This window comes from Phalangium opilio, unplaced genomic scaffold, assembly GCF_054372755.1.
Source record: "Phalangium opilio isolate 3A_F unplaced genomic scaffold, DU_Popi_V2 ptg000011l_1, whole genome shotgun sequence".
NCBI classification, from domain to species: Eukaryota; Metazoa; Arthropoda; class Arachnida; order Opiliones; family Phalangiidae; genus Phalangium; species Phalangium opilio.
The window spans coordinates 9,513,279-9,530,757 of NW_028324147.1; the positions used below are offsets into that span (position 1 = coordinate 9,513,279).

Sequence of the window (17,479 nt, forward strand, 5' to 3'; positions counted from 1 at the left end):
AAAGCATATGACCTGTGTGGCCCATTAGCTCAGTTGGTTAGAGCGTCGTGCTAATAACGCGAAGGTCGTGGGTTCAATCCCCCCATGGGCCATAGGTACTGTTTTTTCTTTGGAAATCCGTAAAGTTTTGGCTTCATTTTAATATATTTGATATCTTGGAAAGCATGTTAAGTGTGTGGCCCATTAGCTCAGTTGGTTAGAGCGTCGTGCTAATAACGCGAAGGTCGTGGGTTCAATCCCCCCATGGGCCATAGGTACTGTTTTTTCTTTGGAAATACGTAAAGTTTTGGCTTCATTTTAATATATTTGATATCTTGGAAAGCATATCAAGTGTGGATCCCATTAGCTCAGTTGGTTAGAACGTCGTGCTAATAACGCGAAGGTCATGGGTTCGATACCCCCATGGTAGGACTGTTCACGAGCTCGAGCCAGCTCGGGCTCGTGACGAGCGAGCCGAGTTCGAGCCGAGCCGAGCCGCCACTTTTGCGGCTCGATTAATTAACGAGCGAGCTTTTTAATGGTCGAGCCGAGCCGAGCCGACAGGCATCGAGCCACTACGACTCGCGAGCCGGCTCGCGAGCTTAGTCACTGATATAGTGCTTTCCTTTTAGTCTTTATTCTCTCCACCAATAGCGTTCCGTTGTAATTTTACATGAAATAAAGCGTGGGAAAAATCTCTCGTCTCTAATCTTGAGCATATTTTAAAGAGCTGGTTTTACAGAACCACTACATTTCTAAACATGGGATGGCATTTATAGTCGTTCTCAAGGTTCACGTTCGTAGTAGCAATTTTTTTAAACATGTATATATTAATCGAGCCAGCTCGGCTCGGCTCGATCATTTTCGAGCCGAGCCGAGCTAGAGCCGAGCCAAGACCCAGCTCGGCTCGAGTCGAGCCGAGCCGCCGTTTTTTTGACTCGAGCCGAGCCGAGCTTTTAAAAAGCTCGCTCAGCTCGGCTCGTGAACAGTCCTACCCCATGGGCCATAGGTACTGTTTTTTCTTTGGAAATCCGTAAAGTTTTGGCTTCATTTTAATATATTTGATATCTTGGAAAGCAAATTAAGTGTGTGGCCCATTAGCTCAGTTGGTTAGAGCGTCGTGCTAATAACGCGAAGGTCGTGGGTTCGATCCCCCCATGGCCCATATGTACTGTTTTTTCTTTGGAAATCCGTAAAGTTTTGGCTTCATTTTAATATATTTGATATCTTGGAAAGCAAATTAAGTGTGTGGCCCATTAGCTCAGTTGGTTAGAGCGTCGTGCTAATAACGCGAAGGTCGTGGGTTCGATCCCCCCATGGCCCATATGTACTGTTTTTTCTTTGGAAATCCGTAAAGTTTTGCCTTCATTTTAATATATTTGATATCTTGGAAAGCATGTTAAGTGTGTGGCCCATTAGCTCAGTTGGTTAGAGCGTCGTGCTAATAACGCGAAGGTCGTGGGTTCGATCCCCCCATGGGCCATATGTACTGTTTTTTCTTTGGAAATCCGTAAAGTTTTGGCTTCATTTTAATATATTTGATATCTTGGAAAGCATGTTAAGTGTGTGGCCCATTAGCTCAGTTGGTTAGAGCGTCGTGCTAATAACGCGACGGTCGTGGGTTCGTTCCCCCCATGGGCCATAGGTACTGTTTTTTCTTTGGAAATCCGTAAAGTTTTGGCTTCATTTTAATATATTTGATATCTTGGAAAGCAAATTAAGAGTGTGTCCCATTAGCTCAGTTGGTTAGAGCGACGTGCTAAAAACGCGAAGGTCGTGGGTTCGATCCCCCCATGGCCCATAGGTACTGTTTTTTCTTTGGAAATCCGTAAAGTTTTGGCTTCATTTTAATATATTTGATATCTTGGAAAGCAAATTAAGTGTGTGGCCCATTAGCTCAGTTGGTTAGAGCGTCGTGCTAATAACGCGAAGGTCGTGGGTTCGTTCCCCCCATGGGCCATAGATACTGTTTTTTCTTTGGAAATCCGTAAAGTTTTGGCTTCATTTTAATATATTTGATATCTTGGAAAGCAAATTAAGTGTGTGGCCCATTAGCTCAGTTGGTTAGAGCGTCGTGCTAATAACGCGAAGGTCGTGGGTTCGATCCCCCCATGGGCCATAGATACTGTTTTTTCTATGGAAATCCGTAAAGTTTTGGCTTCATTTTAATATATTTGATATCTTGGAAAGCATGTTAAGTGTGTGGCCCATTAGCTCAGTTGGTTAGAGCGTCGTGATAATAACGCGAAGGTCGTGGGTTCGATCTCCCCATGGGCCAAAGGTGCTGTTTTTTCTTTGGAAATCCTTAAAGTTTTGGCTTCATTTTAATATTTTCGATATCTTGGAAACCGTTTTAATAGCGTGTCCCATTAGCTCAGTTGGTTAGAGCGTCGTGCTAATAACGCGAAGGTGTAGGGTTCGATCCCCCTATGGGCCATAGGTACTGTTTTTTCTTTGGAAATCCGTAAAAATTTGGCTTCATTTTAATATATTTAATATCTTGGAAAGCAAATGAACTGTGTGGCCCATTAGCCCAGTTGGTTAGAGCGTGGTGCTAATAACGCGAAGGTCGTGGGTTCGATACCCCCATGGGCCATAGGTACTGTTTTTTCTTTGGAAATCCGTAAAGTTTTGGCTTCATTTTAATATATTTGATATCTTGGAAAGCAAATTAAGTGTGTGGCCCATTAGCTCAGTTGGTTAGAGCGTCGTGCTAATAACGCGAAGGTCGTGGGTTCGATCTCCCCATGGGCCAAAGGTGCTGTTTTTTCTTTGGAAATCCTTAAAGTTTTGGCTTCATTTTAATATATTTGATATCTTGGAAAGCATATCAAGTGTGGATCCCATTAGCTCAGTTGGTTAGAACGTCGTGCTAATATCGCGAAGGTCATGGGTTCGATCCCCCTATGGGCCATAGGTACTGTTTTTTCTTTGGAAATCCGTAAAAATTTGGCTTCATTTTAATATATTTAATATCTTGGAAAGCATATGACCTGTGTGGCCCATTAGCTCAGTTGGTTAGAGCGTCGTGCTAATAACGCGAAGGTCGTGGGTTCAATCCCCCCATGGGCCATAGGTACTGTTTTTTCTTTGGAAATCCGTAAAGTTTTGGCTTCATTTTAATATATTTGATATCTTGGAAAGCATGTTAAGTGTGTGGCCCATTAGCTCAGTTGGTTAGAGCGTCGTGCTAATAACGCGAAGGTCGTGGGTTCAATCCCCCCATGGGCCATAGGTACTGTTTTTTCTTTGGAAATACGTAAAGTTTTGGCTTCATTTTAATATATTTGATATCTTGGAAAGCATATCAAGTGTGGATCCCATTAGCTCAGTTGGTTAGAACGTCGTGCTAATAACGCGAAGGTCATGGGTTCGATACCCCCATGGGCCATAGGTACTGTTTTTTCTTTGGAAATCCGTAAAGTTTTGGCTTCATTTTAATATATTTGATATCTTGGAAAGCAAATTAAGTGTGTGGCCCATTAGCTCAGTTGGTTAGAGCGTCGTGCTAATAACGCGAAGGTCGTGGGTTCGATCCCCCCATGGCCCATATGTACTGTTTTTTCTTTGGAAATCCGTAAAGTTTTGGCTTCATTTTAATATATTTGATATCTTGGAAAGCAAATTAAGTGTGTGGCCCATTAGCTCAGTTGGTTAGAGCGTCGTGCTAATAACGCGAAGGTCGTGGGTTCGATCCCCCCATGGCCCATATGTACTGTTTTTTCTTTGGAAATCCGTAAAGTTTTGCCTTCATTTTAATATATTTGATATCTTGGAAAGCATGTTAAGTGTGTGGCCCATTAGCTCAGTTGGTTAGAGCGTCGTGCTAATAACGCGAAGGTCGTGGGTTCGATCCCCCCATGGGCCATATGTACTGTTTTTTCTTTGGAAATCCGTAAAGTTTTGGCTTCATTTTAATATATTTGATATCTTGGAAAGCATGTTAAGTGTGTGGCCCATTAGCTCAGTTGGTTAGAGCGTCGTGCTAATAACGCGACGGTCGTGGGTTCGTTCCCCCCATGGGCCATAGGTACTGTTTTTTCTTTGGAAATCCGTAAAGTTTTGGCTTCATTTTAATATATTTGATATCTTGGAAAGCAAATTAAGAGTGTGTCCCATTAGCTCAGTTGGTTAGAGCGACGTGCTAAAAACGCGAAGGTCGTGGGTTCGATCCCCCCATGGCCCATAGGTACTGTTTTTTCTTTGGAAATCCGTAAAGTTTTGGCTTCATTTTAATATATTTGATATCTTGGAAAGCAAATTAAGTGTGTGGCCCATTAGCTCAGTTGGTTAGAGCGTCGTGCTAATAACGCGAAGGTCGTGGGTTCGTTCCCCCCATGGGCCATAGATACTGTTTTTTCTTTGGAAATCCGTAAAGTTTTGGCTTCATTTTAATATATTTGATATCTTGGAAAGCAAATTAAGTGTGTGGCCCATTAGCTCAGTTGGTTAGAGCGTCGTGCTAATAACGCGAAGGTCGTGGGTTCGATCCCCCCATGGGCCATAGATACTGTTTTTACCTCTCCGAGTGACGTATGTCACGGAGAGGTTCTAATTTCGACGTGTCTGTGTGTCTGTCTGTGTGTCTGTCTGTCCGTTGTTACACCCACGTGACCGCGTTCGCAGTTTGCAAATCGGAGCAAACGTGTATTCAATTTCCAGACCGCATTTACAGTCCCGGAAATTGTATTCGACTTACAGGCTATTACTCCATTGCCTGTTTAACAACTCTGTTCATTTGTCCACCCCACATGGACAGTAGTCTGAACTTATTGGCTTCTAAACACCACCATCTGCTAGTCTTTTGCCCATTCCACATGGACAACAGTCTGTACTTACTGGCTTCTAAACACCACCACCTTCTCGTCTTTGTCCATTCCACATGGACACCAGTCTGTACTTACTGGCTTCTAAACACCACCATCTTCTATTCTTTGTCCATCCCACATGGACACCAGTCTGCACACCTGGCTTCTAACACCACCATCATCCTCAAGGTTAAGACATACGCGGCGATCGGCTAGGGTTACGAGAAACGTCTAGCCTTCCATTGACGGGGTCTTCCGCCAAGGTTCACGCAATTGCGATGTTCTTATCCATAGCTGCGATTCGAAACCCTTATATACTACCTATTTGAGTAAGGCGACGCAACGGGCGTATGCTTCATTTCAAACGCCAATATTAGTCAGGTCTCTCAAGAATGTTTAATTGTTCTTTATCAAAACGATGTAACGCTCAATAAGGCAAACAACTGACGAAGAAAATATTTAATATTAATTATATTTATTTTAATATTTAAGATAATCTTGTTTCTCAACTCAAAATTAATACGGAAAGAGTTAAAAAGCAGCTTATGTTTTTGTCTGTGTGTGTCCGTCCATTGTTACACTAGTGCGTCGCGTTAGCAGTTAGCCTTGTTTTGATGTGTAAAGAAATCCTACAGAACCTTAATATTCCCTTTTTCCATAATATAAAGTGAATATGTGGAAGTATTTTTCGTAATTATGATGCATTTAGTACTTTTGTAGCTTTAAAGCTCTGTTTCATTTTGATATTCCAAAGATTTTTTTTAATATTGTTATTTGAAATGGCTGTTTATATATTACTTAAGCTATACTACATCTGTATATAGAATAATCCTTGGTTTAGTGATTACATGAAGAAAACTAAGACCAAGACTCCGGCGGGCGTAACAAGCGCGCATTATCCGCAATAGGATTTTTGAAACAAAGAGTAAATAATTGAGGCCTGAGGTGATGTAAACTTTTGGCTTTGATTTTCGTGTCTGAAATGAAGAGACATTAACGGTTCAGAGTGAGCCGAAAGTTAAATACACTCTTAAATAATCAGGTTAAGATTTTATAATAGAAGAAAAGAAGAAAAGATGGTGGCAATTAGATTAGTAAAAGGGCTTATGGTAAACGGGTAGTAGGTACAGACTTATTATTCCATTTATGGTGCGCATTGACTATTAGTGCGTCCAGCTACAATTTAGCTTTGGTGTTATTTAACCTTAACATTCATGTTGGCAAACTAAGAATATTGTTGAGGTGAGACGAGGCGATAGTGTTTACACTGCAAACCAGTTGTGAATGTAGCTATCAGAATATACGGTAAACAGCTGAAGCGTAGACTTCATTTCCTGTTCTTTTCCCCATTGACTGATTCCCATGTGTCCAAGATTTGGATGTAAAATGTCGTCTGCTTTACTGTACATTCGCTATGTTTGGAATACTGCTTCGATATTTCGTAAATTTTTACTTCAAAAAAGTGAAATAATTCCATATCTAGGTAAATAAGTTTGTAGTAGTAGACCTCTTGATTCGGAGAGGTAATATTTTGGTTTTCCCAACTTGTTTCTTTCGAAATCCGTAAAGTTTTGGCTTCATTTTAATATATTTGATATCTTGGAAAGCATGTTAAGTGTGTGGCCCATTAGCTCAGTTGGTTAGAGCGTCGTGCTAATAACGCGAAGGTCGTGGGTTCGATCTCCCCATGGGGCAAAGGTGCTGTTTTTTCTTTGGAAATCCTTAAAGTTTTGGATTCATTTTAATATTTTCGATATCTTGGAAACCGTTTTAATAGCGTGTCCCATTAGCTCAGTTGGTTAGAGCGTCGTGCTAATAACGCGAAGGTGGAGGGTTCGATCCCCCTATGGGCCATAGGTACTGTTTTTTCTTTGGAAATCCGTAAAAATTTGGCTTCATTTTAATATATTTGATATCTTGTAAAGCGTATGAACTGTGTGGCCCATTAGCTCAGTTGGTTAGAGCGTCATGCTAATAACGCGAAGGTCGTGGGTTCGATCCCCCCATGGGCCATAGAAACTGTTTTTTCTTTGGAAATCCGTAAAGTTTTGGCTTCATTTTAATATATTTGATATCTTGGAAAGCGTATCAAGTGTGTGGCCCATTAGCTCAGTTGGTATGAGCGTCGTGCTAATAACGCGAAGGTCGTGGGTTCGATCCCCCCATGGGCCATAGGTACTGTTTTTTCTTTGGAAATCCGTAAAGTTTTGGCTTCATTTTAATATATTTGATATCTTGGAAAGCATGTTAAGTGTGTGGCCCATTAGCTCAGTTGGTTAGAGCGTCGTGCTAATAACGCGAAGGTCGTGGGTTCGATCTCCCCATGGGCCAAAGGTGCTGTTTTTTTTTGGAAATCCTTAAAGTTTTGGCTTCATTTTAATATTTTCGATATCTTGGAAACCGTTTTAATAGCGTGTCCCATTAGCTCAGTTGGTTAGAGCGTCGTGCTAATAACGCGAAGGTCGTGGGTTCGATCCCCCTATGGGCCATAGGTACTGTTTTTTCTTTGGAAATCCGTAAAAATTTGGCTTCATTTTAATATATTTAATATCTTGGAAAGAGTATGAACTGTGTGGCCCATTAGCTCAGATGGTTAGAGCGTCGTGCTAATGACGCGAAGGTCGTGGGTTCGATCCCCCCATGGCCCATAGGTACTGTTTTTTCTTTGGAAATCCGTAAAGTTTTGGCTTCATTTTAATATATTTGATATCTTGGAAAGCAAATTAAGTGTGTGGCCCATTAGCTCAGTTGGTTAGAGCGTCGTGCTAATAACGCGAAGGTCGTGGGTTCGTTCCCCCCATGGGCCATAGGTACTGTTTTTTCTTTGGAAATCCGTAAAGTTTTGGCTTCATTTTAATATATTTGACATCTTGGAAAGCAAATTAAGAGTGTGTCCCATTAGCTCAGTTGGTTAGAGCGTCGTGCTAAAAACGCGAAGGTCGTGGGTTCGTTCCCCCCGTGGTCTATAGGTACTGTTTTTTCTTTGGAAATCCGTAAAGTTTGGCTTCATTATAATATATTAGATATCTTGGAAAGCGTATCAGGTGTGTGGCCCATTAGCTCAGTTGGTTAGAGCGACGTGCTAAAAACGCGAAGGTCGTGGGTTCGAACCCCCATGGCCCATAGGTACTGTTTTTTCTTTGGAAATCCGTAAAGTTTTGGCTTCATTTTAATATATTTGATATCTTGGAAAGCGTATCAAGTGTGTGGCCCATTAGCTCAGTTGGTATGAGCGTCGTGCTAATAACGCGAAGGTCGTGGGTTCGATCTCCCCATGGCCCATAGGTACTGTTTTTTCTTTGGAAATCCGTAAAGTTTTGGCTTCATTTTAATATATTTGATATCTTGGAAAGCGTATCAAGTGTGTGGCCCATTAGCTCAGTTGGTATGAGCGTCGTGCTAATAACGCGAAGGTCGTGGGTTCGATCCCCCCATGGGCCATAGGTACTGTTTTTTCTTTGGAAATCCGTAAAGTTTTGGCTTCATTTTAATATATTTGATATCTTGGAAAGCATGTTAAGTGTGTGGCCCATTAGCTCAGTTGGTTAGAGCGTCGTGCTAATAACGCGAAGGTCGTGGGTTCGATCTCCCCATGGGCCAAAGGTGCTGTTTTTTCTTTGGAAATCCTTAAAGTTTTGGCTTCATTTTAATATTTTCGATATCTTGGAAACCGTTTTAATAACGTGTCCCATTAGCTCAGTTGGTTAGAGCGTCGTGCTAATAACGCGAAGGTCGTGGGTTCGATCCCCCTATGGGCCATAGGTACTGTTTTTTCTTTGGAAATGCGTAAAAATTTGGCTTCATTTTTATATATTTGATATCTTGGAAAGCATATCAAGTGTGGATCCCATTAGCTCAGTTGGTTAGAACGTCGTGCTAATAACGCGAAGGTCATGGGTTCGATACCCCCATGGGCCATAGGTACTGTTTTTTCTTTGGAAATTCGTAAAGTTTTGGCTTCATTTTAATATATTTGATATCTTGGAAAGCAAATTAAGTGTGTGGCCCATTAGCTCAGTTGGTTAGAGCGTCGTGCTAATAACGCGAAGGTCGTGGGTTCGTTCCCCCCCATGGGCCATAGGTACTGTTTTTTCTTTGGAAATCCGTAAAGTTTTGGCTTCATTTTAATATATTTGATATCTTGGAAAGCGAATTAAGTGTGTGGCCCATTAGCTCAGTTGGTTAGAGCGTCGTGCTAATAACGCGAAGGTCGTGGGTTCGATCCCCCCATGGGCCATAGATACTGTTTTTTCTTTGGAAATCCGTAAAGTTTTGGCTTCATTTTAATATATTTGATATCTTGGAAAGCATGTTATGTGTGAGGCCCATTAGCTCAGTTGGTTAGAGCGTCGTGATAATAACGCGAAGGTCGTGGGTTCGATCTCCCCATGGGCCAAAGGTGCTGTTTTTTCTTTGGAAATCCTTAAAGTTTTGGCTTCATTTTAATATTTTCGATATCTTGGAAACCGTTTTAATAACGTGTCCCATTAGCTCAGTTGGTTAGAGCGTCGTGCTAATAACGCGAAGGTCGTGGGTTCGATCCCCCTATGGGCCATAGGTACTGTTTTTTCTTTGGAAATGCGTAAAAATTTGGCTTCATTTTTATATATTTGATATCTTGGAAAGCATATCAAGTGTGGATCCCATTAGCTCAGTTGGTTAGAACGTCGTGCTAATAACGCGAAGGTCATGGGTTCGATACCCCCATGGGCCATAGGTACTGTTTTTTCTTTGGAAATTCGTAAAGTTTTGGCTTCATTTTAATATATTTGATATCTTGGAAAGCAAATTAAGTGTGTGGCCCATTAGCTCAGTTGGTTAGAGCGTCGTGCTAATAACGCGAAGGTCGTGGGTTCGTTCCCCCCCATGGGCTATAGGTACTGTTTTTTCTTTGGAAATCCGTAAAGTTTTGGCTTCATTTTAATATATTTGATATCTTGGAAAGCGAATTAAGTGTGTGGCCCATTAGCTCAGTTGGTTAGAGCGTCGTGCTAATAACGCGAAGGTCGTGGGTTCGATCCCCCCATGGGCCATAGATACTGTTTTTTCTTTGGAAATCCGTAAAGTTTTGGCTTCATTTTAATATATTTGATATCTTGGAAAGCATGTTATGTGTGAGGCCCATTAGCTCAGTTGGTTAGAGCGTCGTGATAATAACGCGAAGGTCGTGGGTTCGATCTCCCCATGGGCCAAAGGTGCTGTTTTTTCTTTGGAAATCCTTAAAGTTTTGGCTTCATTTTAATATTTTCGATATCTTGGAAACCGTTTTAATAGCGTGTCCCATTAGCTCAGTTGGTTAGAGCGTCGTGCTAATAACGCGAAGGTGGAGGGTTCGATCCCCCTATGGGCCATAGGTACTGTTTTTTCTTTGGAAATCCGTAAAAATTTGGCTTCATTTTAATATATTTAATATCTTGGAAAGCATATGAACTGTGTGGCCCATTAGCTCAGTTGGTTAGAGCGTGGTGCTAATAACGCGAAGGTCGTGGGTTCGTTCCCCCCATGGGCCATAGGTACTGTTTTTTCTTTGGAAATCCGTAAAGTTTTGGCTTCATTTTAATATATTTGATATCTTGGAAAGCAAATTAAGAGTGTGTCCCATTAGCTCAGTTGGTTAGAGCGTCGTGCTAAAAACGCGAAGGTCGTGGGTTCGTTCCCCCCATGGTCTATAGGTACTGTTTTTTCTTTGGAAATCCGTAAAGTTTGGCTTCATTATAATATATTTGATATCTTGGAAAGCATATCAGGTGTGTGGCAAATTAGCTCAGTTGGTTAGAGCGACGTGCTAAAAACGCGAGGGTCGTGGGTTCGATCCCCCCATGGCCCATAGGTACTGTTTTTTCTTTGGAAATCCGTAAAGTTTTGGCTTTATTATAATATATTTGATATCTCGGAACGCAAATTAAGTGTGTGGCCCATTAGCTCAGTTGGTTAGAGCGTCGTACTAATAACGCGAAGGTCGTGGGTTCGTTCCCCCCATGGGCCATAGGTACTGTTTTTTCTTTGGAAATCCGTAAAGTTTTGGCTTCATTTTAATATATTTGATATCTTGGAAAGCAAATTAAGTGTGTGGCCCATTAGCTCAGTTGGTTAGAGCGTCGTGCTAATAACGCGAAGGTCGTGGGTTCGTTCCCCCCATGGCCATAGATACTGTTTTTTCTTTGGAAATCCGTAAAGTTTTGGCTTCATTTTAATATATTTGATATCTTGGAAAGCAAATTAAGTGTGTGGCCCATTAGCTCAGTTGGTTAGAGCGTCGTGCTAATAACGCGAAGGTCGTGGGTTCGATCCCCCCATGGGCCATAGATACTGTTTTTTCTTTGGAAATCCGTAAAGTTTTGGCTTCATTTTAATATATTTGATATCTTGGAAAGCATGTTAAGTGTGTGGCCCATTAGCTCAGTTGGTTAGAGCGTCGTGATAATAACGCGAAGGTCGTGGGTTCGATCCCCCCATGGGCCATAGATACTGTTTTTTCTTTGGAAATCCGTAAAGTTTTGGCTTCATTTTAATATATTTGATATCTTGGAAAGCATGTTAAGTGTGTGGCCCATTAGCTCAGTTGGTTAGAGCGTCGTGATAATAACGCGAAGGTCGTGGGTTCGATCTCCCCATGGGCCAAAGGTGCTGTTTTTTCTTTGGAAATCCTTAAAGTTTTGGCTTCATTTTAATATTTTCGATATCTTGGAAACCGTTTGAATAGCGTGTCCCATTAGCTCAGTTGGTTAGAGCGTCGTGCTAATAACGCGAAGGTGGAGGGTTCGATCCCCCTATGGGCCATAGGTACTGTTTTTTCTTTGGAAATTCTTAAAAATTTGGCTTCATTTTAATATATTTAATATCTTGGAAAGCATATGAACTGTGTGGCCCATTAGCTCAGTTGGTTAGAGCGTGGTGCTAATAACGCGAAGGTCGTGGGTTCGTTCCCCCCATGGGCCATAGGTACTGTTTTTTCTTTGGAAATCCGTAAAGTTTTGGCTTCATTTTAATATATTTGATATCTTGGAAAGCAAATTAAGAGTGTGTCCCATTAGCTCAGTTGGTTAGAGCGTCGTGCTAAAAACGCGAAGGTCGTGGGTTCGTTCCCCCCATGGTCTATAGGTACTGTTTTTTCTTTGGAAATCCGTAAAGTTTGGCTTCATTATAATATATTTGATATCTTGGAAAGCATATCAGGTGTGTGGCAAATTAGCTCAGTTGGTTAGAGCGACGTGCTAAAAACGCGAAGGTCGTGGGTTCGATCCCCCCATGGCCCATAGGTACTGTTTTTTCTTTGGAAATCCGTAAAGTTTTGGCTTCATTTTAATATATTTGATATCTTGGAAAGCAAATTAAGTGTGTGGCCCATTAGCTCAGTTGGTTAGAGCGTCGTGCTAATAACGCGAAGGTCGTGGGTACGTTCCCCCCATGGGCCATAGGTACTGTTTTTTCTTTGGAAATCCGTAAAGTTTTGGCTTCATTTTAATATATTTGATATCTTGGAAAGCAAATTAAGTGTGTGGCCCATTAGCTCAGTTGGTTAGAGCGTCGTGCTAATAGCGCGAAGGTCGTGGGTTCGATCCCCCCATGGGCCATAGATACTGTTTTTTCTTTGGAAATCCGTAAAGTTTTGGCTTCATTTTAATATATTTGATATCTTGGAAAGCATGTTATGTGTGAGGCCCATTAGCTCAGTTGGTTAGAGCGTCGTGATAATAACGCGAAGGTCGTGGGTTCGATCTCCCCATGGGTCAAAGGTGCTGTTTTTTCTTTGGAAATCCTTAAAGTTTTGGCTTCATTTTAATATTTTCGATATCTTGGAAACCGTTTTAATAGCGTGTCCCATTAGCTCAGTTGGTTAGAGCGTCGTGCTAATAACGCGAAGGTGGAGGGTTCGATCCCCCTATGGGCCATAGGTACTGTTTTTTCTTTGGAAATCCGTAAAAATTTGGCTTCATTTTAATATATTTAATATCTTGGAAAGCATATGAACTGTGTGGCCCATTAGCTCAGTTGGTTAGAGCGTGGTGCTAATAACGCGAAGGTCGTGGGTTCGTTCCCCCCATGGGCCATAGGTACTGTTTTTTCTTTGGAAATCCGTAAAGTTTTGGCTTCATTTTAATATATTTGATATCTTGGAAAGCAAATTAAGAGTGTGTCCCATTAGCTCAGTTGGTTAGAGCGTCGTGCTAAAAACGCGAAGGTCGTGGGTTCGTTCCCCCCATGGTCTATAGGTACTGTTTTTTCTTTGGAAATCCGTAAAGTTTGGCTTCATTATAATATATTTGATATCTTGGAAAGCATATCAGGTGTGTGGCAAATTAGCTCAGTTGGTTAGAGCGACGTGCTAAAAACGCGAAGGTCGTGGGTTCGATCCCCCCATGGCCCATAGGTACTGTTTTTTCTTTGGAAATCCGTAAAGTTTTGGCTTTATTATAATATATTTGATATCTCGGAACGCAAATTAAGTGTGTGGCCCATTAGCTCAGTTGGTTAGAGCGTCGTACTAATAACGCGAAGGTCGTGGGTTCGTTCCCCCCATGGGCCATAGGTACTGTTTTTTCTTTGGAAATCCGTAAAGTTTTGGCTTCATTTTAATATATTTGATATCTTGGAAAGCAAATTAAGTGTGTGGCCCATTAGCTCAGTTGGTTAGAGCGTCGTGCTAATAACGCGAAGGTCGTGGGTTCGTTCCCCCCATGGCCATAGATACTGTTTTTTCTTTGGAAATCCGTAAAGTTTTGGCTTCATTTTAATATATTTGATATCTTGGAAAGCAAATTAAGTGTGTGGCCCATTAGCTCAGTTGGTTAGAGCGTCGTGCTAATAACGCGAAGGTCGTGGGTTCGATCCCCCCATGGGCCATAGATACTGTTTTTTCTTTGGAAATCCGTAAAGTTTTGGCTTCATTTTAATATATTTGATATCTTGGAAAGCATGTTAAGTGTGTGGCCCATTAGCTCAGTTGGTTAGAGCGTCGTGATAATAACGCGAAGGTCGTGGGTTCGATCCCCCCATGGGCCATAGATACTGTTTTTTCTTTGGAAATCCGTAAAGTTTTGGCTTCATTTTAATATATTTGATATCTTGGAAAGCATGTTAAGTGTGTGGCCCATTAGCTCAGTTGGTTAGAGCGTCGTGATAATAACGCGAAGGTCGTGGGTTCGATCTCCCCATGGGCCAAAGGTGCTGTTTTTTCTTTGGAAATCCTTAAAGTTTTGGCTTCATTTTAATATTTTCGATATCTTGGAAACCGTTTTAATAGCGTGTCCCATTAGCTCAGTTGGTTAGAGCGTCGTGCTAATAACGCGAAGGTGGAGGGTTCGATCCCCCTATGGGCCATAGGTACTGTTTTTTCTTTGGAAATTCTTAAAAATTTGGCTTCATTTTAATATATTTAATATCTTGGAAAGCATATGAACTGTGTGGCCCATTAGCTCAGTTGGTTAGAGCGTGGTGCTAATAACGCGAAGGTCGTGGGTTCGTTCCCCCCATGGGCCATAGGTACTGTTTTTTCTTTGGAAATCCGTAAAGTTTTGGCTTCATTTTAATATATTTGATATCTTGGAAAGCAAATTAAGAGTGTGTCCCATTAGCTCAGTTGGTTAGAGCGTCGTGCTAAAAACGCGAAGGTCGTGGGTTCGTTCCCCCCATGGTCTATAGGTACTGTTTTTTCTTTGGAAATCCGTAAAGTTTGGCTTCATTATAATATATTTGATATCTTGGAAAGCATATCAGGTGTGTGGCAAATTAGCTCAGTTGGTTAGAGCGACGTGCTAAAAACGCGAAGGTCGTGGGTTCGATCCCCCATGGCCCATAGGTACTGTTTTTTCTTTGGAAATCCGTAAAGTTTTGGCTTCATTTTAATATATTTGATATCTTGGAAAGCAAATTAAGTGTGTGGCCCATTAGCTCAGTTGGTTAGAGCGTCGTGCTAATAACGCGAAGGTCGTGGGTACGTTCCCCCCATGGGCCATAGGTACTGTTTTTTCTTTGGAAATCCGTAAAGTTTTGGCTTCATTTTAATATATTTGATATCTTGGAAAGCAAATTAAGTGTGTGGCCCATTAGCTCAGTTGGTTAGAGCGTCGTGCTAATAGCGCGAAGGTCGTGGGTTCGTTCCCCCCATGGGCCATAGATACTGTTTTTTCTTTGGAAATCCGTAAAGTTTTGGCTTCATTTTAATATATTTGATATCTTGGAAAGCAAATTAAGTGTGTGGCCCATTAGCTCAGTTGGTTAGAGCGTCGTGCTAATAACGCGAAGGTCGTGGGTTCGATCCCCCCATGGGCCATAGATACTGTTTTTTCTATGGAAATCCGTAAAGTTTTGGCTTCATTTTAATATATTTGATATCTTGGAAAGCATGTTAAGTGTGTGGCCCATTAGCTCAGTTGGTTAGAGCGTCGTGATAATAACGCGAAGGTCGTGGGTTCGATCTCCCCATGGGCCAAAGGTGCTGTTTTTTCTTTGGAAATCCTTAAAGTTTTGGCTTCATTTTAATATTTTCGATATCTTGGAAACCGTTTTAATAGCGTGTCCCATTAGCTCAGTTGGTTAGAGCGTCGTGCTAATAACGCGAAGGTGTAGGGTTCGATCCCCCTATGGGCCATAGGTACTGTTTTTTCTTTGGAAATCCGTAAAAATTTGGCTTCATTTTAATATATTTAATATCTTGGAAAGCAAATGAACTGTGTGGCCCATTAGCCCAGTTGGTTAGAGCGTGGTGCTAATAACGCGAAGGTCGTGGGTTCGATACCCCCATGGGCCATAGGTACTGTTTTTTCTTTGGAAATCCGTAAAGTTTTGGCTTCATTTTAATATATTTGATATCTTGGAAAGCAAATTAAGTGTGTGGCCCATTAGCTCAGTTGGTTAGAGCGTCGTGCTAATAACGCGAAGGTCGTGGGTTCGATCTCCCCATGGGCCAAAGGTGCTGTTTTTTCTTTGGAAATCCTTAAAGTTTTGGCTTCATTTTAATATATTTGATATCTTGGAAAGCATATCAAGTGTGGATCCCATTAGCTCAGTTGGTTAGAACGTCGTGCTAATATCGCGAAGGTCATGGGTTCGATCCCCCTATGGGCCATAGGTACTGTTTTTTCTTTGGAAATCCGTAAAAATTTGGCTTCATTTTAATATATTTAATATCTTGGAAAGCATATGACCTGTGTGGCCCATTAGCTCAGTTGGTTAGAGCGTCGTGCTAATAACGCGAAGGTCGTGGGTTCAATCCCCCCATGGGCCATAGGTACTGTTTTTTCTTTGGAAATCCGTAAAGTTTTGGCTTCATTTTAATATATTTGATATCTTGGAAAGCATGTTAAGTGTGTGGCCCATTAGCTCAGTTGGTTAGAGCGTCGTGCTAATAACGCGAAGGTCGTGGGTTCAATCCCCCCATGGGCCATAGGTACTGTTTTTTCTTTGGAAATCCGTAAAGTTTTGGCTTCATTTTAATATATTTGATATCTTGGAAAGCATATCAAGTGTGGATCCCATTAGCTCAGTTGGTTAGAACGTCGTGCTAATAACGCGAAGGTCATGGGTTCGATACCCCCATGGGCCATAGGTACTGTTTTTTCTTTGGAAATCCGTAAAGTTTTGGCTTCATTTTAATATATTTGATATCTTGGAAAGCAAATTAAGTGTGTGGCCCATTAGCTCAGTTGGTTAGAGCGTCGTGCTAATAACGCGAAGGTCGTGGGTTCGATCCCCCCATGGCCCATATGTACTGTTTTTTCTTTGGAAATCCGTAAAGTTTTGGCTTCATTTTAATATATTTGATATCTTGGAAAGCAAATTAAGTGTGTGGCCCATTAGCTCAGTTGGTTAGAGCGTCGTGCTAATAACGCGAAGGTCGTGGGTTCGATCCCCCCATGGCCCATATGTACTGTTTTTTCTTTGGAAATCCGTAAAGTTTTGCCTTCATTTTAATATATTTGATATCTTGGAAAGCATGTTAAGTGTGTGGCCCATTAGCTCAGTTGGTTAGAGCGTCGTGCTAATAACGCGAAGGTCGTGGGTTCGATCCCCCCATGGGCCATATGTACTGTTTTTTCTTTGGAAATCCGTAAAGTTTTGGCTTCATTTTAATATATTTGATATCTTGGAAAGCATGTTAAGTGTGTGGCCCATTAGCTCAGTTGGTTAGAGCGTCGTGCTAATAACGCGAAGGTCGTGGGTTCGATCTCCCCATGGGCCAAAGGTGCAGTTTTTTCTTTGGAAATCCTTAAAGTTTTGGCTTCATTTTAATATTTTCGATATCTTGGAAACCGTTTTTAATAGCGTGTCCCATTAGCTCAGTTGGTTAGAGCGTCGTGCTAATAACGCGAAGGTCGTGGGTTCGATCCCCCATGGCCCATAGGTACTGTTTTTTCTTTGGAAATCCGTAAAGTTTTGGCTTCATTTTAATATATTTGATATCTTGGAAAGCATATCAAGTGTGGATCCCATTAGCTCAGTTGGCTAGAACGTCGTGCTAATAACGCGAAGGTCGTGGGTTCGATCCCCCCATGGGCCATAGGTACTGTTTTTTCTTTGGAAATCCGTAAAGTTTTGGCTTCATTTTAATATATTTGATATCTTGGAAAGCATGTTAAGTGTGTGGCCCATTAGCTCAGTTGGTTAGAGCGTCGTGCTAATAACGCGAAGGTCGTGGGTTCGATCTCCCCATGGGCCAAAGGTGCAGTTTTTTCTTTGGAAATCCTTAAAGT

At 41.6% G+C, this 17,479-nt stretch overlaps 80 non-coding genes across 80 annotated transcripts; all 80 read left to right on the forward strand.

Moving 5' to 3' along the window:
• The first annotated feature begins 18 nt into the window (after nucleotides 1–18).
• TRNAI-AAU (transfer RNA isoleucine (anticodon AAU)) lies at nucleotides 19–92 on the forward strand. The gene has a single exon. It is a non-coding gene; the product is annotated as a tRNA-Ile (tRNA).
• Nucleotides 93–177: 85 nt separating this feature from the next.
• TRNAI-AAU (transfer RNA isoleucine (anticodon AAU)) lies at nucleotides 178–251 on the forward strand. The gene has a single exon. It is a non-coding gene; the product is annotated as a tRNA-Ile (tRNA).
• An 819-nt stretch (nucleotides 252–1,070) lies between these two features.
• On the forward strand, nucleotides 1,071–1,144 carry TRNAI-AAU (transfer RNA isoleucine (anticodon AAU)). The gene has a single exon. It is a non-coding gene; the product is annotated as a tRNA-Ile (tRNA).
• An 85-nt stretch (nucleotides 1,145–1,229) lies between these two features.
• Nucleotides 1,230–1,303, forward strand: TRNAI-AAU (transfer RNA isoleucine (anticodon AAU)). Its single transcript has one exon. It is a non-coding gene; the product is annotated as a tRNA-Ile (tRNA).
• An 85-nt stretch (nucleotides 1,304–1,388) lies between these two features.
• Nucleotides 1,389–1,462, forward strand: TRNAI-AAU (transfer RNA isoleucine (anticodon AAU)). The gene has a single exon. It is a non-coding gene; the product is annotated as a tRNA-Ile (tRNA).
• Nucleotides 1,463–1,547: 85 nt separating this feature from the next.
• TRNAI-AAU (transfer RNA isoleucine (anticodon AAU)) lies at nucleotides 1,548–1,621 on the forward strand. Its single transcript has one exon. It is a non-coding gene; the product is annotated as a tRNA-Ile (tRNA).
• An 85-nt stretch (nucleotides 1,622–1,706) lies between these two features.
• TRNAF-AAA (transfer RNA phenylalanine (anticodon AAA)) lies at nucleotides 1,707–1,780 on the forward strand. Its single transcript has one exon. It is a non-coding gene; the product is annotated as a tRNA-Phe (tRNA).
• An 85-nt stretch (nucleotides 1,781–1,865) lies between these two features.
• Nucleotides 1,866–1,939, forward strand: TRNAI-AAU (transfer RNA isoleucine (anticodon AAU)). Its single transcript has one exon. It is a non-coding gene; the product is annotated as a tRNA-Ile (tRNA).
• An 85-nt stretch (nucleotides 1,940–2,024) lies between these two features.
• TRNAI-AAU (transfer RNA isoleucine (anticodon AAU)) lies at nucleotides 2,025–2,098 on the forward strand. Its single transcript has one exon. It is a non-coding gene; the product is annotated as a tRNA-Ile (tRNA).
• Nucleotides 2,099–2,183: 85 nt separating this feature from the next.
• TRNAI-AAU (transfer RNA isoleucine (anticodon AAU)) lies at nucleotides 2,184–2,257 on the forward strand. The gene has a single exon. It is a non-coding gene; the product is annotated as a tRNA-Ile (tRNA).
• Nucleotides 2,258–2,342: 85 nt separating this feature from the next.
• TRNAI-AAU (transfer RNA isoleucine (anticodon AAU)) lies at nucleotides 2,343–2,416 on the forward strand. The gene has a single exon. It is a non-coding gene; the product is annotated as a tRNA-Ile (tRNA).
• Nucleotides 2,417–2,501: 85 nt separating this feature from the next.
• TRNAI-AAU (transfer RNA isoleucine (anticodon AAU)) lies at nucleotides 2,502–2,575 on the forward strand. Its single transcript has one exon. It is a non-coding gene; the product is annotated as a tRNA-Ile (tRNA).
• Nucleotides 2,576–2,660: 85 nt separating this feature from the next.
• TRNAI-AAU (transfer RNA isoleucine (anticodon AAU)) lies at nucleotides 2,661–2,734 on the forward strand. The gene has a single exon. It is a non-coding gene; the product is annotated as a tRNA-Ile (tRNA).
• An 85-nt stretch (nucleotides 2,735–2,819) lies between these two features.
• TRNAI-AAU (transfer RNA isoleucine (anticodon AAU)) lies at nucleotides 2,820–2,895 on the forward strand. The gene has a single exon. It is a non-coding gene; the product is annotated as a tRNA-Ile (tRNA).
• An 83-nt stretch (nucleotides 2,896–2,978) lies between these two features.
• On the forward strand, nucleotides 2,979–3,052 carry TRNAI-AAU (transfer RNA isoleucine (anticodon AAU)). Its single transcript has one exon. It is a non-coding gene; the product is annotated as a tRNA-Ile (tRNA).
• Nucleotides 3,053–3,137: 85 nt separating this feature from the next.
• On the forward strand, nucleotides 3,138–3,211 carry TRNAI-AAU (transfer RNA isoleucine (anticodon AAU)). The gene has a single exon. It is a non-coding gene; the product is annotated as a tRNA-Ile (tRNA).
• Nucleotides 3,212–3,455: 244 nt separating this feature from the next.
• Nucleotides 3,456–3,529, forward strand: TRNAI-AAU (transfer RNA isoleucine (anticodon AAU)). The gene has a single exon. It is a non-coding gene; the product is annotated as a tRNA-Ile (tRNA).
• Nucleotides 3,530–3,614: 85 nt separating this feature from the next.
• TRNAI-AAU (transfer RNA isoleucine (anticodon AAU)) lies at nucleotides 3,615–3,688 on the forward strand. The gene has a single exon. It is a non-coding gene; the product is annotated as a tRNA-Ile (tRNA).
• Nucleotides 3,689–3,773: 85 nt separating this feature from the next.
• On the forward strand, nucleotides 3,774–3,847 carry TRNAI-AAU (transfer RNA isoleucine (anticodon AAU)). The gene has a single exon. It is a non-coding gene; the product is annotated as a tRNA-Ile (tRNA).
• Nucleotides 3,848–3,932: 85 nt separating this feature from the next.
• On the forward strand, nucleotides 3,933–4,006 carry TRNAI-AAU (transfer RNA isoleucine (anticodon AAU)). Its single transcript has one exon. It is a non-coding gene; the product is annotated as a tRNA-Ile (tRNA).
• Nucleotides 4,007–4,091: 85 nt separating this feature from the next.
• TRNAF-AAA (transfer RNA phenylalanine (anticodon AAA)) lies at nucleotides 4,092–4,165 on the forward strand. The gene has a single exon. It is a non-coding gene; the product is annotated as a tRNA-Phe (tRNA).
• Nucleotides 4,166–4,250: 85 nt separating this feature from the next.
• Nucleotides 4,251–4,324, forward strand: TRNAI-AAU (transfer RNA isoleucine (anticodon AAU)). Its single transcript has one exon. It is a non-coding gene; the product is annotated as a tRNA-Ile (tRNA).
• Nucleotides 4,325–4,409: 85 nt separating this feature from the next.
• On the forward strand, nucleotides 4,410–4,483 carry TRNAI-AAU (transfer RNA isoleucine (anticodon AAU)). Its single transcript has one exon. It is a non-coding gene; the product is annotated as a tRNA-Ile (tRNA).
• A 1,925-nt stretch (nucleotides 4,484–6,408) lies between these two features.
• TRNAI-AAU (transfer RNA isoleucine (anticodon AAU)) lies at nucleotides 6,409–6,482 on the forward strand. Its single transcript has one exon. It is a non-coding gene; the product is annotated as a tRNA-Ile (tRNA).
• Nucleotides 6,483–6,567: 85 nt separating this feature from the next.
• On the forward strand, nucleotides 6,568–6,641 carry TRNAI-AAU (transfer RNA isoleucine (anticodon AAU)). The gene has a single exon. It is a non-coding gene; the product is annotated as a tRNA-Ile (tRNA).
• Nucleotides 6,642–6,726: 85 nt separating this feature from the next.
• Nucleotides 6,727–6,800, forward strand: TRNAI-AAU (transfer RNA isoleucine (anticodon AAU)). Its single transcript has one exon. It is a non-coding gene; the product is annotated as a tRNA-Ile (tRNA).
• Nucleotides 6,801–6,885: 85 nt separating this feature from the next.
• TRNAI-AAU (transfer RNA isoleucine (anticodon AAU)) lies at nucleotides 6,886–6,959 on the forward strand. The gene has a single exon. It is a non-coding gene; the product is annotated as a tRNA-Ile (tRNA).
• An 85-nt stretch (nucleotides 6,960–7,044) lies between these two features.
• On the forward strand, nucleotides 7,045–7,118 carry TRNAI-AAU (transfer RNA isoleucine (anticodon AAU)). Its single transcript has one exon. It is a non-coding gene; the product is annotated as a tRNA-Ile (tRNA).
• Nucleotides 7,119–7,202: 84 nt separating this feature from the next.
• On the forward strand, nucleotides 7,203–7,276 carry TRNAI-AAU (transfer RNA isoleucine (anticodon AAU)). Its single transcript has one exon. It is a non-coding gene; the product is annotated as a tRNA-Ile (tRNA).
• An 85-nt stretch (nucleotides 7,277–7,361) lies between these two features.
• Nucleotides 7,362–7,435, forward strand: TRNAI-AAU (transfer RNA isoleucine (anticodon AAU)). The gene has a single exon. It is a non-coding gene; the product is annotated as a tRNA-Ile (tRNA).
• Nucleotides 7,436–7,520: 85 nt separating this feature from the next.
• On the forward strand, nucleotides 7,521–7,594 carry TRNAI-AAU (transfer RNA isoleucine (anticodon AAU)). The gene has a single exon. It is a non-coding gene; the product is annotated as a tRNA-Ile (tRNA).
• Nucleotides 7,595–7,995: 401 nt separating this feature from the next.
• TRNAI-AAU (transfer RNA isoleucine (anticodon AAU)) lies at nucleotides 7,996–8,069 on the forward strand. Its single transcript has one exon. It is a non-coding gene; the product is annotated as a tRNA-Ile (tRNA).
• An 85-nt stretch (nucleotides 8,070–8,154) lies between these two features.
• Nucleotides 8,155–8,228, forward strand: TRNAI-AAU (transfer RNA isoleucine (anticodon AAU)). The gene has a single exon. It is a non-coding gene; the product is annotated as a tRNA-Ile (tRNA).
• Nucleotides 8,229–8,313: 85 nt separating this feature from the next.
• On the forward strand, nucleotides 8,314–8,387 carry TRNAI-AAU (transfer RNA isoleucine (anticodon AAU)). The gene has a single exon. It is a non-coding gene; the product is annotated as a tRNA-Ile (tRNA).
• An 85-nt stretch (nucleotides 8,388–8,472) lies between these two features.
• Nucleotides 8,473–8,546, forward strand: TRNAI-AAU (transfer RNA isoleucine (anticodon AAU)). Its single transcript has one exon. It is a non-coding gene; the product is annotated as a tRNA-Ile (tRNA).
• A 244-nt stretch (nucleotides 8,547–8,790) lies between these two features.
• TRNAI-AAU (transfer RNA isoleucine (anticodon AAU)) lies at nucleotides 8,791–8,865 on the forward strand. The gene has a single exon. It is a non-coding gene; the product is annotated as a tRNA-Ile (tRNA).
• An 85-nt stretch (nucleotides 8,866–8,950) lies between these two features.
• On the forward strand, nucleotides 8,951–9,024 carry TRNAI-AAU (transfer RNA isoleucine (anticodon AAU)). The gene has a single exon. It is a non-coding gene; the product is annotated as a tRNA-Ile (tRNA).
• An 85-nt stretch (nucleotides 9,025–9,109) lies between these two features.
• On the forward strand, nucleotides 9,110–9,183 carry TRNAI-AAU (transfer RNA isoleucine (anticodon AAU)). The gene has a single exon. It is a non-coding gene; the product is annotated as a tRNA-Ile (tRNA).
• An 85-nt stretch (nucleotides 9,184–9,268) lies between these two features.
• TRNAI-AAU (transfer RNA isoleucine (anticodon AAU)) lies at nucleotides 9,269–9,342 on the forward strand. The gene has a single exon. It is a non-coding gene; the product is annotated as a tRNA-Ile (tRNA).
• Nucleotides 9,343–9,586: 244 nt separating this feature from the next.
• On the forward strand, nucleotides 9,587–9,661 carry TRNAI-AAU (transfer RNA isoleucine (anticodon AAU)). The gene has a single exon. It is a non-coding gene; the product is annotated as a tRNA-Ile (tRNA).
• Nucleotides 9,662–9,746: 85 nt separating this feature from the next.
• TRNAI-AAU (transfer RNA isoleucine (anticodon AAU)) lies at nucleotides 9,747–9,820 on the forward strand. The gene has a single exon. It is a non-coding gene; the product is annotated as a tRNA-Ile (tRNA).
• An 85-nt stretch (nucleotides 9,821–9,905) lies between these two features.
• TRNAI-AAU (transfer RNA isoleucine (anticodon AAU)) lies at nucleotides 9,906–9,979 on the forward strand. Its single transcript has one exon. It is a non-coding gene; the product is annotated as a tRNA-Ile (tRNA).
• Nucleotides 9,980–10,064: 85 nt separating this feature from the next.
• TRNAI-AAU (transfer RNA isoleucine (anticodon AAU)) lies at nucleotides 10,065–10,138 on the forward strand. The gene has a single exon. It is a non-coding gene; the product is annotated as a tRNA-Ile (tRNA).
• Nucleotides 10,139–10,223: 85 nt separating this feature from the next.
• On the forward strand, nucleotides 10,224–10,297 carry TRNAI-AAU (transfer RNA isoleucine (anticodon AAU)). The gene has a single exon. It is a non-coding gene; the product is annotated as a tRNA-Ile (tRNA).
• A 402-nt stretch (nucleotides 10,298–10,699) lies between these two features.
• TRNAI-AAU (transfer RNA isoleucine (anticodon AAU)) lies at nucleotides 10,700–10,773 on the forward strand. The gene has a single exon. It is a non-coding gene; the product is annotated as a tRNA-Ile (tRNA).
• An 84-nt stretch (nucleotides 10,774–10,857) lies between these two features.
• On the forward strand, nucleotides 10,858–10,932 carry TRNAI-AAU (transfer RNA isoleucine (anticodon AAU)). Its single transcript has one exon. It is a non-coding gene; the product is annotated as a tRNA-Ile (tRNA).
• Nucleotides 10,933–11,016: 84 nt separating this feature from the next.
• On the forward strand, nucleotides 11,017–11,090 carry TRNAI-AAU (transfer RNA isoleucine (anticodon AAU)). Its single transcript has one exon. It is a non-coding gene; the product is annotated as a tRNA-Ile (tRNA).
• An 85-nt stretch (nucleotides 11,091–11,175) lies between these two features.
• Nucleotides 11,176–11,249, forward strand: TRNAI-AAU (transfer RNA isoleucine (anticodon AAU)). Its single transcript has one exon. It is a non-coding gene; the product is annotated as a tRNA-Ile (tRNA).
• Nucleotides 11,250–11,334: 85 nt separating this feature from the next.
• On the forward strand, nucleotides 11,335–11,408 carry TRNAI-AAU (transfer RNA isoleucine (anticodon AAU)). Its single transcript has one exon. It is a non-coding gene; the product is annotated as a tRNA-Ile (tRNA).
• An 85-nt stretch (nucleotides 11,409–11,493) lies between these two features.
• TRNAI-AAU (transfer RNA isoleucine (anticodon AAU)) lies at nucleotides 11,494–11,567 on the forward strand. The gene has a single exon. It is a non-coding gene; the product is annotated as a tRNA-Ile (tRNA).
• An 85-nt stretch (nucleotides 11,568–11,652) lies between these two features.
• On the forward strand, nucleotides 11,653–11,726 carry TRNAI-AAU (transfer RNA isoleucine (anticodon AAU)). The gene has a single exon. It is a non-coding gene; the product is annotated as a tRNA-Ile (tRNA).
• Nucleotides 11,727–12,128: 402 nt separating this feature from the next.
• On the forward strand, nucleotides 12,129–12,202 carry TRNAI-AAU (transfer RNA isoleucine (anticodon AAU)). The gene has a single exon. It is a non-coding gene; the product is annotated as a tRNA-Ile (tRNA).
• An 85-nt stretch (nucleotides 12,203–12,287) lies between these two features.
• TRNAI-AAU (transfer RNA isoleucine (anticodon AAU)) lies at nucleotides 12,288–12,361 on the forward strand. The gene has a single exon. It is a non-coding gene; the product is annotated as a tRNA-Ile (tRNA).
• An 85-nt stretch (nucleotides 12,362–12,446) lies between these two features.
• Nucleotides 12,447–12,520, forward strand: TRNAI-AAU (transfer RNA isoleucine (anticodon AAU)). Its single transcript has one exon. It is a non-coding gene; the product is annotated as a tRNA-Ile (tRNA).
• An 85-nt stretch (nucleotides 12,521–12,605) lies between these two features.
• Nucleotides 12,606–12,679, forward strand: TRNAI-AAU (transfer RNA isoleucine (anticodon AAU)). The gene has a single exon. It is a non-coding gene; the product is annotated as a tRNA-Ile (tRNA).
• An 85-nt stretch (nucleotides 12,680–12,764) lies between these two features.
• TRNAI-AAU (transfer RNA isoleucine (anticodon AAU)) lies at nucleotides 12,765–12,838 on the forward strand. Its single transcript has one exon. It is a non-coding gene; the product is annotated as a tRNA-Ile (tRNA).
• A 402-nt stretch (nucleotides 12,839–13,240) lies between these two features.
• On the forward strand, nucleotides 13,241–13,314 carry TRNAI-AAU (transfer RNA isoleucine (anticodon AAU)). The gene has a single exon. It is a non-coding gene; the product is annotated as a tRNA-Ile (tRNA).
• An 84-nt stretch (nucleotides 13,315–13,398) lies between these two features.
• On the forward strand, nucleotides 13,399–13,473 carry TRNAI-AAU (transfer RNA isoleucine (anticodon AAU)). The gene has a single exon. It is a non-coding gene; the product is annotated as a tRNA-Ile (tRNA).
• An 84-nt stretch (nucleotides 13,474–13,557) lies between these two features.
• On the forward strand, nucleotides 13,558–13,631 carry TRNAI-AAU (transfer RNA isoleucine (anticodon AAU)). The gene has a single exon. It is a non-coding gene; the product is annotated as a tRNA-Ile (tRNA).
• An 85-nt stretch (nucleotides 13,632–13,716) lies between these two features.
• Nucleotides 13,717–13,790, forward strand: TRNAI-AAU (transfer RNA isoleucine (anticodon AAU)). The gene has a single exon. It is a non-coding gene; the product is annotated as a tRNA-Ile (tRNA).
• Nucleotides 13,791–13,875: 85 nt separating this feature from the next.
• On the forward strand, nucleotides 13,876–13,949 carry TRNAI-AAU (transfer RNA isoleucine (anticodon AAU)). The gene has a single exon. It is a non-coding gene; the product is annotated as a tRNA-Ile (tRNA).
• An 85-nt stretch (nucleotides 13,950–14,034) lies between these two features.
• On the forward strand, nucleotides 14,035–14,108 carry TRNAI-AAU (transfer RNA isoleucine (anticodon AAU)). Its single transcript has one exon. It is a non-coding gene; the product is annotated as a tRNA-Ile (tRNA).
• An 85-nt stretch (nucleotides 14,109–14,193) lies between these two features.
• Nucleotides 14,194–14,267, forward strand: TRNAI-AAU (transfer RNA isoleucine (anticodon AAU)). The gene has a single exon. It is a non-coding gene; the product is annotated as a tRNA-Ile (tRNA).
• A 401-nt stretch (nucleotides 14,268–14,668) lies between these two features.
• On the forward strand, nucleotides 14,669–14,742 carry TRNAI-AAU (transfer RNA isoleucine (anticodon AAU)). Its single transcript has one exon. It is a non-coding gene; the product is annotated as a tRNA-Ile (tRNA).
• An 85-nt stretch (nucleotides 14,743–14,827) lies between these two features.
• Nucleotides 14,828–14,901, forward strand: TRNAI-AAU (transfer RNA isoleucine (anticodon AAU)). Its single transcript has one exon. It is a non-coding gene; the product is annotated as a tRNA-Ile (tRNA).
• An 85-nt stretch (nucleotides 14,902–14,986) lies between these two features.
• TRNAI-AAU (transfer RNA isoleucine (anticodon AAU)) lies at nucleotides 14,987–15,060 on the forward strand. Its single transcript has one exon. It is a non-coding gene; the product is annotated as a tRNA-Ile (tRNA).
• Nucleotides 15,061–15,145: 85 nt separating this feature from the next.
• Nucleotides 15,146–15,219, forward strand: TRNAI-AAU (transfer RNA isoleucine (anticodon AAU)). Its single transcript has one exon. It is a non-coding gene; the product is annotated as a tRNA-Ile (tRNA).
• Nucleotides 15,220–15,304: 85 nt separating this feature from the next.
• TRNAI-AAU (transfer RNA isoleucine (anticodon AAU)) lies at nucleotides 15,305–15,378 on the forward strand. Its single transcript has one exon. It is a non-coding gene; the product is annotated as a tRNA-Ile (tRNA).
• Nucleotides 15,379–15,463: 85 nt separating this feature from the next.
• Nucleotides 15,464–15,537, forward strand: TRNAI-AAU (transfer RNA isoleucine (anticodon AAU)). The gene has a single exon. It is a non-coding gene; the product is annotated as a tRNA-Ile (tRNA).
• Nucleotides 15,538–15,622: 85 nt separating this feature from the next.
• Nucleotides 15,623–15,696, forward strand: TRNAI-AAU (transfer RNA isoleucine (anticodon AAU)). Its single transcript has one exon. It is a non-coding gene; the product is annotated as a tRNA-Ile (tRNA).
• Nucleotides 15,697–15,781: 85 nt separating this feature from the next.
• Nucleotides 15,782–15,857, forward strand: TRNAI-AAU (transfer RNA isoleucine (anticodon AAU)). The gene has a single exon. It is a non-coding gene; the product is annotated as a tRNA-Ile (tRNA).
• An 83-nt stretch (nucleotides 15,858–15,940) lies between these two features.
• Nucleotides 15,941–16,014, forward strand: TRNAI-AAU (transfer RNA isoleucine (anticodon AAU)). The gene has a single exon. It is a non-coding gene; the product is annotated as a tRNA-Ile (tRNA).
• Nucleotides 16,015–16,099: 85 nt separating this feature from the next.
• Nucleotides 16,100–16,173, forward strand: TRNAI-AAU (transfer RNA isoleucine (anticodon AAU)). Its single transcript has one exon. It is a non-coding gene; the product is annotated as a tRNA-Ile (tRNA).
• Nucleotides 16,174–16,417: 244 nt separating this feature from the next.
• Nucleotides 16,418–16,491, forward strand: TRNAI-AAU (transfer RNA isoleucine (anticodon AAU)). Its single transcript has one exon. It is a non-coding gene; the product is annotated as a tRNA-Ile (tRNA).
• Nucleotides 16,492–16,576: 85 nt separating this feature from the next.
• Nucleotides 16,577–16,650, forward strand: TRNAI-AAU (transfer RNA isoleucine (anticodon AAU)). The gene has a single exon. It is a non-coding gene; the product is annotated as a tRNA-Ile (tRNA).
• An 85-nt stretch (nucleotides 16,651–16,735) lies between these two features.
• Nucleotides 16,736–16,809, forward strand: TRNAI-AAU (transfer RNA isoleucine (anticodon AAU)). The gene has a single exon. It is a non-coding gene; the product is annotated as a tRNA-Ile (tRNA).
• Nucleotides 16,810–16,894: 85 nt separating this feature from the next.
• On the forward strand, nucleotides 16,895–16,968 carry TRNAI-AAU (transfer RNA isoleucine (anticodon AAU)). The gene has a single exon. It is a non-coding gene; the product is annotated as a tRNA-Ile (tRNA).
• Nucleotides 16,969–17,054: 86 nt separating this feature from the next.
• On the forward strand, nucleotides 17,055–17,127 carry TRNAI-AAU (transfer RNA isoleucine (anticodon AAU)). The gene has a single exon. It is a non-coding gene; the product is annotated as a tRNA-Ile (tRNA).
• An 85-nt stretch (nucleotides 17,128–17,212) lies between these two features.
• TRNAI-AAU (transfer RNA isoleucine (anticodon AAU)) lies at nucleotides 17,213–17,288 on the forward strand. Its single transcript has one exon. It is a non-coding gene; the product is annotated as a tRNA-Ile (tRNA).
• An 83-nt stretch (nucleotides 17,289–17,371) lies between these two features.
• TRNAI-AAU (transfer RNA isoleucine (anticodon AAU)) lies at nucleotides 17,372–17,445 on the forward strand. The gene has a single exon. It is a non-coding gene; the product is annotated as a tRNA-Ile (tRNA).
• The last annotated feature ends 34 nt before the right edge of the window (nucleotides 17,446–17,479 follow it).